The sequence below is a fragment of the Lynx canadensis genome, chromosome B1, assembly GCF_007474595.2.
Source record: "Lynx canadensis isolate LIC74 chromosome B1, mLynCan4.pri.v2, whole genome shotgun sequence".
Classification (NCBI taxonomy): domain Eukaryota; kingdom Metazoa; phylum Chordata; class Mammalia; order Carnivora; family Felidae; genus Lynx; species Lynx canadensis.
The window spans coordinates 152,361,277-152,374,716 of record NC_044306.2 but is presented as its reverse complement, the minus strand read 5'-3'; positions in this window follow the sequence as shown (position 1 = coordinate 152,374,716).

Below are 13,440 nucleotides of genomic sequence, written 5' to 3'. Positions count from 1 at the left end.
GTGGCATAGGGAGAATACATAAATAAATCCTGACCACAAATTTCCAGGAATTAGAATAATGCAAATGATATCAATAATATCATTTTATATATTAACTGATCTTATTTACAGAAAAAAATAGCTCAAAGCTATGATATAGTACTAAATACACGGAATATATAAATATTAGATGAAAATAATTTAAAGTTCCAGTCTCTCGTGGCATGGACTATACTTAGTGTTACATAATTTTTAGAAATATACCGAATATGCATCATTTGCACATTGCTAAATTATCTTCTGGAATTTTACTTAAATCACCATAATAAAATGTATTCATGATATAGTATAATAGCATTGGAGGTGCAAAAAACTACATGAATAAGCATTATTGTTTTGTCTCTATTCATCACCAATTTAGTCTTTTATAAACTAAAGAAAAATAGGGAAAATGAGGAGAAAGCTCTTAGGCCTGTCAGGATTAATTGCAGTGCCAATGTTGTTAATCTCTCTCTATTCAAAAGAGTACAAAAAAGCAAGCCCCTAAAATAAAATCTGATGAAAACATAGTCAAGACTCCTAAAAGTACTAATAGAGTTATTGATAAAACCCTAATAGCCACTCTTCAGGGACATTTTTTTAGCATTTAAATTTCAGAGTATCCTGAGAGGAAGGGTTTTTGGAAGCAAACTGCAGACATCTGGAGCCAGTGTTCTGCATTTGCAGTGTAGGTGAAGTGTGGGTGGGTGTTAGCATCTCTTTTCTTTAAAATGTTTTGGAATGCAACTGTACAATACCCTGCAGAACAGGCAGATTCCTGTAATTATGGCACACAAACCCTCCCATTGCGGGCAACCGAGATTTTACACACAGAGCAAGTGAAAGGCTGTATTTTCAGGGAACGTTTCTTCAGTGAGTAACAAGAGTGGCAAAATAATAGGGTCTTTTATTTATAGAGTTCCTTAGTTCAAAGAGCTCAAAGGAAGCAGTAGTCATGATCTCATTAATGAGCAAAGCAGCTCTGTGAGAAAACATAGAACCAATAGCCATATTCTGCATATAGGGAAACGTAGGCTTAGAAAGTTATATGTGAGACCCAATTATCTTCATATCTCTATGTGATGAGAATAGTAATGGGAATACAACACTGTGAGACCTCCACCACACAAAGCAATACACTCAGTGCCTCCTAGGAGCCTCCTGCATGTTGCTCTATTACACAAGGTGGCTGCAGTCGGCCTTGGTTTTCTTCCTAGCCCACTTCCTAATCCCCAAACACTCATGGGGAGTTCCTTTGTGTAAGACCCAATCGTAATCATCGTAAATGTGCTAAAGGTGGTTTCCATACAGGCTTAAATGTAAACTCTCCATTAAGGAGATGTTTTAGTTGTGTTTATGTTGCCTAAGATGAGTTGATGCTAGGACTTTGATTGGGTCAACAAAATGGTGGTAGTATTTTGCTGCAGTTGCAATAAATTTCAGGTTAGGATACAATCAAATCTCTGAGAGAAAGAATTAGAGAGGCATTTAGAAAATGTTGTAGCATATGCTTTACTGAGAAAATCCAAGTTCATTCACTTTCTGTATATTTAGGAAAATGATTGTGAAATTCCAAGTTAAGAGTATCCATGAAGTCCTAAAGATAAACATCAAAGATGAAGTGTATTGATAGGCAGTTGCATTTGCAGAGAAGTCTTAGAGAAGAAGCAAAAACTGCCTTCAGAGTAGATCAGTCCATGCTGAAATTTCCTGGGCTTTTTTGTGTACATTCTCCTGAACCAATTTTCACAAAGTAACAGTGATTGGGTACTATTTCTTCAACATTCACTGCTGTGCTTCCTGGAGAATCCTGACAATCATAACTACTTAGGCATTTCAAATGGCTGATTCTTGTATCTAAGAGATAAATGTACAGACTTTAAGATGCATCTCTATTTTAGCAACAATTATTTTTCATCACTAGAAGAACTTGAGAATAATGTCCATGTTTATGACTCAATAGTCAGTATTCTAAATTTATGATTCAAACTGTTTTGCTAAGAGCACTTGAACTTACATGTCGTCAACCATGATACTCAGATGCTATCGTTGAGTTTGAACACCAATTTTAGGGTTCTTTATCCCTGGAAAATTCACAGTATTTCCTCAGTTTTTCTAAGTTATCAAATGAAGATATTTAACAAGTTTGCTTCACCAATAAGCCAACATTATTAAAGTGACTATTAAATACTAGCATTCTAGTACTTATTGATAACTTCCAGTTTTCATGGAGAAAGCATAACAATGATTGGTTGGCAAAAATAGTGAGAAGGAAAATGTCTAACTTTCCTTAGTGATGGGAATAAAATTCAGTTTATCAGTTAAATGACATTCAGCTAAAAATAGCCTAAGTGATGAACTTGTCTAACCCCTTTCTCTTCTACTTGAAAGCCATTAAATAGACACCAGTGCATCACAACAGAGGTTAAATGATTTGTTCACAGTCACATGCTGCCATATATCAGACTGAGGGAATCAGATTCCATTCTCTGCACTATGCACTCAGAACTCTATGCTTAACATGTCATTTACAAGTTGAGAAAATTATTTAAATCTTATTGCAAATAGAATCTCAAGCATTCTCTAATGTCTGAGATTACGGAATTTTCTTTTTTTTTTCTTTCTCCTTTGGGAGGTGCCAGAATTGTCCTTTCATTTGCTTTACACATTAAAGTGAAAATAACTTAAGGTCTTTATTTACACCATGTAATGTTTATAGATTAATGTCTGCGGTTACTCTCCATAGTTACCCAGTGCCTCACCCCTCCCATGAAAATCTTATTGAAATCTTACTGAGAAGCTTCATTCTCAGGAGGTTATTCCAATATGTATAGGAACCTTTATTCTCCTCTCATTCTATTAGAACAAAGAATGCAGATTTGAGGAAAAAACAAAATAAAACAAAAAACAAAAACTCTGGGTGATATAATGTATCCTTTAAATTCAAACCTACTTTTCCTCAAAGAATATTAATATGAAATAAAATGTCAGCAGATGCCAATAAATGTTAACCTCCCATCTTTCTTTTCTTATTTGTAGGAAAAGCTGGCAAAGTAAATAATAGCCTGAGAAGGGTCATATTGGATATACAAGTAAGTAGACCATTGTAGTTTACTAAAAATGATATAAAGTGGTAAGTTTTGGTACTAAAATTGATCTGCATACACAACTAACTGAAATCCAAGGTAGTTATTTAATTATTTAAAAAACAAGAAGAAAAATATGATCTATGGTTTTATCTAAAATAAAAACTGATATTTATACCATATGATTTCAAGTGAAATGTAATTGAAAAGCTATGCTACCCAAAATGATTATATTATGGATCAAATTAAGCTTAAAAGACTCAGTAATAACTAATATACATATTATTTTTATGAAATGTTCCAATTTAGGCTCCTGGCCTTGGATTTGAACAAACACACCAAATCCCTTCAGGTAAGCAATTTTGTATATATAAATTTTTGCGAATACTTCTTACATCGGTTATCTATTGCTGTGTAACAAATTGCTATGCAACTTAATCACTGAAAGCAAAACATACACTTACACATAGATTATCTCAGATAGGCTTTCTGTCGGTTAGGAATCTGGACAGTGCTTATCTGGGTGCTTTGCTTTACAGTCACTCACAAGGGTGAAATCACCATGTGGGCCCAGGGTCTGTGCTCCCATCGGAAGCAGCAAGTGGAGGAGATTGTACTTCCAATTTTCACTCAGTAGCTGTTGGCAACATACAGCTGTTCCTTGCCAGGTGAACGTCTCCAAAGTGGCAGTGTGCTTCCTCAAAGCCACTAAGAAAGAGTCTTCAGGTAAGATGAAGTCATAATCTGTTGTAATCTAATCAAAGAAGGGCATCCAAATTACCTTTATTGTATTCTATTAGTTACCTGTCACTAGGTCCAGCCCACACACAGATAGGAAATTCCACAAGGGCATATCCACAAGGGAATATCCTTGTGGGAATATCCACAAGGGCATAGGAAATTCCACAAAGAAATATCTTTGATAACTGCGTAAGGTACTTCTTTAAGGGGATACTTTAAACATGTTCTTTGTTTCCAAAAAATTAATTGAAAACTTAGAAATTTATGTTAGGTCTAAAAAATAATGTACAAAATTGAAGCATACTCTAGAAACAACAAATCCTTGAGAGAAATGAATAGCTAAGACATTTATGACATAATTCAGACTTATGAGGTAAAAATTATAAAGCTAATAAACAGTATAAGATTTTTGAGATACTTGAGGATCTGTTGGAGCTTACATATCAAGGTTTTGTTTTGTTTTGTTTTTCAGGGAGTATATATGTTTTAAAATTTTATTTTGGTTCTATTTTTTTTTTCTGATTGCTGTAAATAAATCCCTGTATCCACATCTGAGTACACATGCCCTGATCCTTCTTCTGTTCATATTTTGACTCCCCTATCTATTAGTTAGATGCCCTTGACCAGTCATTTAATTTTCTTTGCCTCAGTTTCCTCATCCTAGAGTTATAAGGATGTTTAAAACTTAATACACAAAATACATATTCCATGAATGATAATTATTATATCTTTCCCCCATATCTTAGATAATTTTCATCATTGATAACTGATTAATTTATATATCCATCCAATTAATAGTAAAGATTTATTAATGCTGACATAATGCATTAGTTGCTTATATGCTATTATGTGCTATGGATATTGAAGCTGGCATAACATTATCATTTTTAATATTATGATGATTGTCATATGAGAGACAGAAACAGGATGCTATAGGAGCACAGAAAAAGGCATCCAACCAAAACACCTGTATCATATCTAAAATGGTGAATCCAGTGAATTCTGGGGAAAATGGGATCACTGGTAGATAAAATAGCACATGAAAAGGTATCAAGTATGGCAACAATTCAGGAATAATAAACTGCTTCTTGTAACTGATGAATGAATTCTTATGGAGACTCCATAGCAGGTGAGTCTAGAAGGGTAGGAGAAATGGGACTTATGAAATGTTTTATGTGCTTATCAAGTGATTGTATATTTTATTTTATAAAAAGGCAAAGATAGGTAAAATTTATATTTTCTTTAAGAAGCAAGGAAATACATTACTGTACTTATTAATTCAAAGTAATCCCTGAAATACTGTAGAGGTGTGTCTAAGAGGATATTTTTCTGATGTAGAAAGAAATATTAAACTGCTCTGATTTAGACTTGGCTGTAGTTAGCCTGACTTACTCTGTATACCTCAAGTAGAAGTTTTAGCTAAAGTAAGAAATGAATTTATAGGGTTGGATATAGGAAATGATTAATATTGTGTACTCTCAACTTTCTGAAATTTTAAAACACATGTTCAATTCATATTTAGTCTATGGAACAATGAAAAGTGATAAATTTAGAGAAAAGAAATTCCATGGTTTGTGGGATTGAACCCCACATTGGACTTTGCACGGACAGTGTGGAGCCTGCTTGGGATTCTCATTCATTCTCTCTCTCTCTCTCTCTCTCTCTCTCTCTTTTTCTCTGCCCCTCCCTTTCTTGGTTTAATAAACATAAAAATAGAAATTCCATATTTTAAAATTATTTTAAGTATTAAGAAGTCTTATTGAAAGAAAATATGAACTCTAGAGATAAAGAATTCTAGTTTATTTTCTAATAAATAAGTGAACATATAAAAATGACCACTTGTGTAATGAAAGGTGAGATAAAAACTTCACAGTAAATATGATTTCTACATGATAGGGAGAGCATACTCAGAAGTATGTAAAAGATCAGGAAATTAAATGCTCAAATTAGTAAAATTTCTGGTATGCATATTAAACATCAATAAGTATGCTTGAAAATGTGTTAAAAAGGGGGGCGCCTGGGTGGCGCAGTCGGTTAAGCGTCTGACTTCAGCCAGGTCACGATCTCGCAGTCTGTGAGTTCGAGCCCCGCGTCAGGCTCTGGGCTGATGGCTCGGAGCCTGGAGCCTGTTTCCGATTCTGTGTCTCCCTCTCTCTCTGCCCCTCCCCCGTTCATGCTCTGTCTCTCTCTGTCCCAAAAATAAATAAAAAACGTTGAAAAAAAAATTAAAAAAAAAAAAAAAAGAAAATGTGTTAAAAAGAAATAAAACTTGGGGCGCCTGGGTGGCGCAGTCGGTTAAGCGTCCGACTTCAGCCAGGTCACGATCTCGCGGTCCGTGAGTTCGAGCCCCGCGTCAGGCTCTGGGCTGATGGCTTGGAGCCTGGAGCCTGTTTCCGATTCTGTGTCTCCCTCTCTCTCTGCCCCTCCCCCGTTCATGCTCTGTCTCTCTCTGTCCCAAAAATAAATAAAAACGTTGAAAAAAAAATTAAAAAAAAAAAAAAGAAATAAAACTTGTGCACACATATCTTTTCTCCACCCCCCAAAAATGAGGCAAATGGAATACTTTTATAAAGATACCATAAATTTACCAAAAAAAAGTAGTAGGTTTTCCTTTCATCCAATCAATACGGGAGTATGGAAACTCTGGATCTTGGAACACCAGGAAGAGAAAGAGAGAAAGTGTAGAACACCTCATTTACCTTTGTCTGATATCAATTTTAGTTAGAAATGTATACACCCTTCTTTTTTTTCTTTTCTTTAGCTACTCATGTCCCTACTCTTTGTCCACGTTCTTCTGATACACTACCCTTCCAATTTCTTCTTTGCAAGGGAGCTCAAGGTCTTCTAAGATAATAATTCTACCTAAAATGTACTTATTTTCTGCTATAATAAACAGAGAATATGTATATGTAAGGCATGACATGTAACTGGGAATCTAGAATATGTGATACTGTTGCAAATGTTTAAGTTAAAACTCATAGTGAAATTGCTTTCTATTATGTTGTAGACACCTTGTCAGAAATGATTTATTCAGTACTAAAGCAATAATGTTATATATAAATTTGAAACACTCTCACTTCCCTCTGGAATCAATGTCTTAAAAGACGTACTAACCAACGATGGCTTAGGAAATACTATGGCATTTTGTATGAAGATAAATTCATGCTTTACACAACGATAAGCTAAAATGAGTAGATTTTTACTTTGAGAAGCTATTTGATGAACAAAATACAATTTATAATGTGGTAAATGCCCAATTAAAGTAGAGGCTCCATTGCCAATCTCTTATGTAAGTAGCCAACATTTTAAAGCTATTAATTAAACATGTTAATGACCCATCATTTCCACAGAGGTCTGTAGGTGTTTGGCTCTCAGAAACACTCAAGTAGCATTAACTCACCATGGACAGTAGAGCTAAGGCAATTAATGAACTGGGTTTCTTGTCTTCGCAAAATCTACAGCTGCTGAGATGAAAGAATTTCTGAGGGGAATAAGAAAAGACATAGAATTCAAATGTGAGCAATTGACATTAATCCCTAATATTCCCTGAGTTGCATAGTTACATTAAAGTGAGGGAACAGAGTCAGAAGGAAGGCTCTCGTTTGTATGCTCTAATTTCTCAGTTTAGATCTATTGATAACGTGCTACTGGAGTGTCACAAGCCAGCAGCTTCTGTCCAACTTGAATTTCTCCACTAAAAAATCAAGATAATGCTCCTATTACCCAATCTCAGGAGATTAATAGGAGAAATATAGAATAAAAGTGATTATACAGCAAATGCAAATGTTCGTGTAAAATATTAACCTAAATTTGGTAACTGTCATAAGAAAAATCCATTTCAAAGGGAAATTTAGCTTACCTTCAACTTCCCTAAAGCTATAATGAGCTTTTGAATTCAATGTTAGGTTCTAATTTTCTTAAATAGAAAAGCTCTATGTAAAATCAATGTGAATTTTATAATAGAATGCTTTTATTATGTAGTCCTAGGCCAAACAGGAGACAGGGGCTAATTCCCTGCTCTGTTTTACTGAATGCAGTAAGAATAATAAGTGCCCACCATGAGATTTAAAAATCCACTTAGAGCCTCTTCCTCAAAGACCAGAGGGATAAAAATCAAGTATTCCCAGACATAACCACCCCTAAATAAACCTTGCAGTAATTAGGAACCCATGATGAGAACATTTCATTGGGCAGTAAGAGGGGCTGAGGGAAGAAGTGCATATAAACCTGTCCTACACTTTAACCCCTACTTTGGGCAAAAGAATTTAATGCTCATTAGAGTGTATTTTCCTATTTATGTTACATGCTTCAATTCACATATTTAGAATCTAATACTTGTAATGTATTACAAAAAAATTTAATATATTTTGTGATATCAGTAAATGATTTGTGTTAAATTTGACAAAGAGAAATGCAGGATTTTTTGCTACTAATTTTAGCAAAAGTAAAAATATAACACTAAAATTTGTTGAAAGCTTTTTTTTTATTGTTGTCTAGTCTTTGTATTTCCCCCAAACTCACACTATGTTGATCTTGTTGATAATATGCCTTTGCCTTTAATTCAAGTTAAATTTTAATGAATGCAACATTTAAAAAAATATATTTGGTTTAGAGAACATTGTGAGTACTTATGTGGCAGACACTTATTTGGGCTTCCCAAGGACCCTTTCCAGAATTCACTGCCCAGCTACAGGTGAGGGGTTAGCTTACAAACTCCACAGCCTACATCCTCAGTATGTGCCTCAGCTCATTGGTGAGGTGCTTCTCTTCTACGGGCACTGAACGGGTGATAGTATAAGAGCCTAACCATCTTTGCCAAACATGGCATTCCTCTAACAAGCAATATGTCTATATTGATTCCCTGGAGATGGATAAAAAATATCTGGGCAATTAACAGGAAAATGAAAATAATGTGAGATTAAGAGAGTTTTTTTTACAAGAAAATCCCATTTTGTGCAATTGGTAAGGAGAAATTATGAACATCAACTCCAGGATTTAATAGAGTGTTGAACTTGCAAGATGATTGAATGCTTGGCCCAAGCAAATCAGTTATGCCAAGATCAGGTCTCTTACTCAGAAAAGTCAAGCCGCTAAAACTTAGGATAAGGAGAACTCAAAGATTTTGATTCACCATATAGTTCACTCTCCTCTATGTGAAAAGCTAATAAAGAGACTTTTCTCCAACAAGGTAAAAGGTGCCCCTTTCATGAGCTACTCCCTCCTCTTCTTGTGGATATCAGGCTTATAAACAGATTTAAATCACATTCCAAAGGAATCTGGATCATCCAGACATTATAAGAAACATCACTTTGATCCACTATGTTGATGGCCTCACACTGATTATACAGAAGAACGAGAGGTAGCTACAATAATGGAAGACTTTTGAGACTTGTCTGATTCAAAGGGTGGGATTAATTCTAACAAAGATTCAGGGACCTGACACTTCAATAAATTACTTAGAGATTTATTGGTCAGAAGCATGCCAGATATCCCTTTAAAATTAAAAGACAAATTGCACCACCTTACATCCTCTAAACAAAGAAGTAGGCACAATGCCTAATTGATCCCTACACCTTATGAAAATAACATTTTATATATGAGAATGCTATTCTTACTCATATACCAGGTGACGGGAAAGCTCTGTGATATTCCCAGTTTGTAATCCAAGCAGTCTTGCCCCCTAGGTCATATGCTCCATCAGAATGTGATACTGTGTTGCATGGGTCATTATTGAAAAACATCCTGTGTGGTATTTATGGCAGGCCCTAGAGAAAGACTAAAAATAGGCCCCTAGAGCAAGGCTATGCAATTTGTAGTAGAGAATTATGTTTCTATTGTAAATAGCTACTGCCATGTGACCGAGCACTGGTAGAAATGGAATACTTGACCATGGGACACCAAGTGGCTATAGATCTGGAACTGACTACCATGATCTCAGTCCTTTTAAAACCATCAAGTCATGAATTTGGGCTGGTCCTGCAGCAATTATTCATCAGATACAAATGGAATACTCAATACCAAGCACAAGTAGGGACAGAGAGTATAAATAAGCTACATGAGCAAGTAGTACTCCATGCCGCATGTCCTTCATGTGACCTCCATGTCACATAGCATGATTGCATAAGTGCCCCTCAAACTCCATTGGTGGTTCCACATGGAAAAAACAAACAAACAAACAAAAAACAAAAACCTGAGCTTTGTTTATACATGAGTTTCTCGATAAGTGTATATAAACCAAAAATGGAGAATGACTAGTTTATAGCATTGCATGTAGGTAGCCTTGAAAGACAATGAAGTAAAAGTGTTCATGGTGGGTGGAGTTTTGGAAGGTTCATCTGATCTTTCACGCTGTGCAATTGGCAAAGTAATCTCAGAAGAAAATACATAGGGCCCCTGGGCAGTAGTGAGTAGCCTGGCCAGATAGAAGCCTGAAAGGAACAAGATCAAAAGAACATGGGAAAGAAGGCCCACCTTAGAGGCATGTGAGTAAACATATGAAAGTGAGCACAAAGTGCCAAGATCTTTAAATCATATATTAAAACCCACCAGAAAGTATCACATGCAAGGAGGCACAATGACTTAGCTAGTTGATATTAACTAGCATTTTTCAGCACACATTCCAGTGCTGACACAATGGGCACACAAACAAAATGGCCACGGTGACAGTGACAGAGGCTACGCATAAGCCCTACATCATGGACTCTCACATAACGAGGACAATACAACAACTGCTGTCTCTGGTTGTCTGGCAGCAGGTTATTGATTTCCCAGTGTCATAGAATTCTTTGTGAAGATAAACTAGCCAGTTGGTGGCAAGATGAGTTCTTTGAGATTCTTTCAACATCAAGGGTCACTGAATTGTTTTCACAGAAATGGGTACATATTCTTCATATGGATGTGACTTTACTGCCTTCAAAATCTCAGTTAGCATCACTCTCTTAGAATGTTCAGAGTGCCTGAACCACATGAAAGGAATCCTATACAATATACCATTTGAATAGAGAAACCATTTTACAGGGAATAAGGTGTGGCAGTAGATTCAATACTGTGGAATCTTTTGATCCTATCACGTACCACATCACCCAATATCTACTAACCCGATTGAGCACTAGGAGGACCCATTGAAAGTAAAGCTAGTTTAGAGCCAGTACCCTTAGAAGATGAGATACCATACTCTAGGGCATGTGTCTACATTGGATTAGAGAACTGTACATGATGTTATGCCCCAAAGAAGATAGATACATGAGTCCAGGAACAAAGGAGCAGAAGCAGTAGTCAGCACATGTACCATTTTTTCTAGTGATTCACTTGGAGACTTTGTGCCTCCCATCTCTCCAACTCTGGGCTCTGCATGATCAGAGCTCCTGCTCCTCAAAGAATGCACATGCTCATGGGGGTCACCAAATTACCAGAAATAACTATCACCTGGTCATTGTGAGATCCTTATGTCCAATCAGCAGTACACAAGAGGGGTCACTATCTTGGGAGGAGTAAATAATTATAATTTACAGGAGGAAGTAGGGCTCCTTTTTTACAGTGGAAGTATAGATTATATGCATAATTCAGTTAACGTATTTGGGTTCTCGTTGGTTCTCCCTGCCAATATGTGAATGGACAAGCGCAGCAACTTTTATGTGAGAGGTTGAAGGGTCTCAGGATCTCAGATCTCTCAGAAATGAAGGTTTATTTTACACCACTAAACAAACCAATAAAGATGGTAGCTGATGGTGAGCAAAATTTGGAAGAATAAGTAGAATAGATAGATGGCAAGTGCCATTTTAAGAATTTGAGACCAACTACAGTGATGAGCACTGAAGTTTATCCTACTAACATCCCACTTCTAAATATTCCCTCAGAAAGAATAATCACTCTAGAGGGGCTTTTTCTTTTTTTTAATGTGCATAGAACAGTGGATCTGGGTTATATAATTCAGGACCTGTTGCTCAGCTGCAAATAATATGCTTAATCTGGCAGTTTCTAGTTCTTAGTTCTTCAGTATTCAAGATAAGGCCATGATTTTCCAGGGACAACCTCTGGCCAATGACTGATCAAGTCGGTGGCAGGCAATATTAAGCTCATCTTAGTGTGGTACCCATGCAATGGCTGACCAAGGGGGCAGTGCAGTGACACAGTCATCCCAGTCAACAGAACTTGTCTAACAGGCTTTTTTCTTTAGAGTTCATGGTTGTGTTGGTAGAGACTCTGTTAGGTCTATATCTTGATCTGACAGTACTCCTGTTTGACCATGCTGCTTTCTCTTTCTCCTTTTACAAGTTTATTCCTCAGTAAAACTTTTGCCCTACCAACTTTGTCTCAACATTGGCTTCTCAAAATGCTAATCTCAGTGGCCTACTATAATCAACTGAAATAAATGCTCATTACTTCTTGCAGATAGTTTTTATGTTATTTTCACTCATTCATTAATTAATACATTATTTTTCCATAAATATCTAAATATATTTTGACTTTAGAATCCAAAGCATAAAGCTAGATTTTGTTCAAAGCAGTCTGCTGTATACATTGGTTATTCCCACAAGAATCTTGGCCTTAAAAAATTAACAGAATAATACACGCAGTGAGACAGATTTATGAACAAAAGAAATATGGTGATACATAACTGGTTTACAAGAACATAAAGTAAGAATCTAAACTCTTCTCCCATTGCCCCAGAAAAATCTTGGACAGTTCACTAGCTTGGAAGAAACTGTAATTGAATTAATCTGTGCTTAAAAATCTCAAATTTTTGGTTTGTTTTCTGTATTTTATTTTTTATTTTTTGTGGAAAGTCTTTATTTTTTTTTAAGTTTATTTATTTTGAGACAGAGCATGGAGGGGCAGAGAGAGAGAGAGTGAGAGAGTTAAAATCCCAAGCAAGTTCCACACTGTCAGCACAAAGCCGGATGCAGGGCTCAAACTTAGGAAGATGATATCATGACCTGAACCGAAATTGGACACTTAACCAACTGAGCCACCCAGGTGCCCTATGTTGAAAGTCTTTTATAGCAGAATTGATTCTTCTAATAGACATCAGACTATTCTAATTTTCCATTTCTTCTATCATCTTTATTAGGTTGTATTTATCTAGGGATTTGTCCGTTTCATCCACATTGTCAAAGATTTGCCATCCAGTTATTTATAATGTTCTTTTAAATATCTTTTGATGTCTGAAGATTTTTAGAAATATTAATTTCACTCCTGATATTAAATACTTTATCTTTTTTCTCATCATAACAGTCTTGGTAAGCATTTATCAATTTTAATAATGTGTTGGAGAACATTATCAAAAAAGATGTGGTCCAACTGACCTGTGAGCTGGACCTGGGCACTTTGGAGGTTCCTCACCCCTTCCCTTGTCCTTGGACAGTGGTAGCCTTTTCTACTCCCAGAGGCTGCTCCAAGGACACAGAGTTGAGATAGTAATGTGGTGTTAAAAACACCTGCATGGTATAAGTGACTAAGCCGAGTTAGGGCCTCTTTCTAAGTGTTTAATATTTAGAGGGCAGGTGTGAGGATCCATTCCCCTTGCTGTCACCCTAGACAAGACTCTTATGTAAATTCCCTTGGTTATTAAAATTGCCACCTACCAACATGGAGT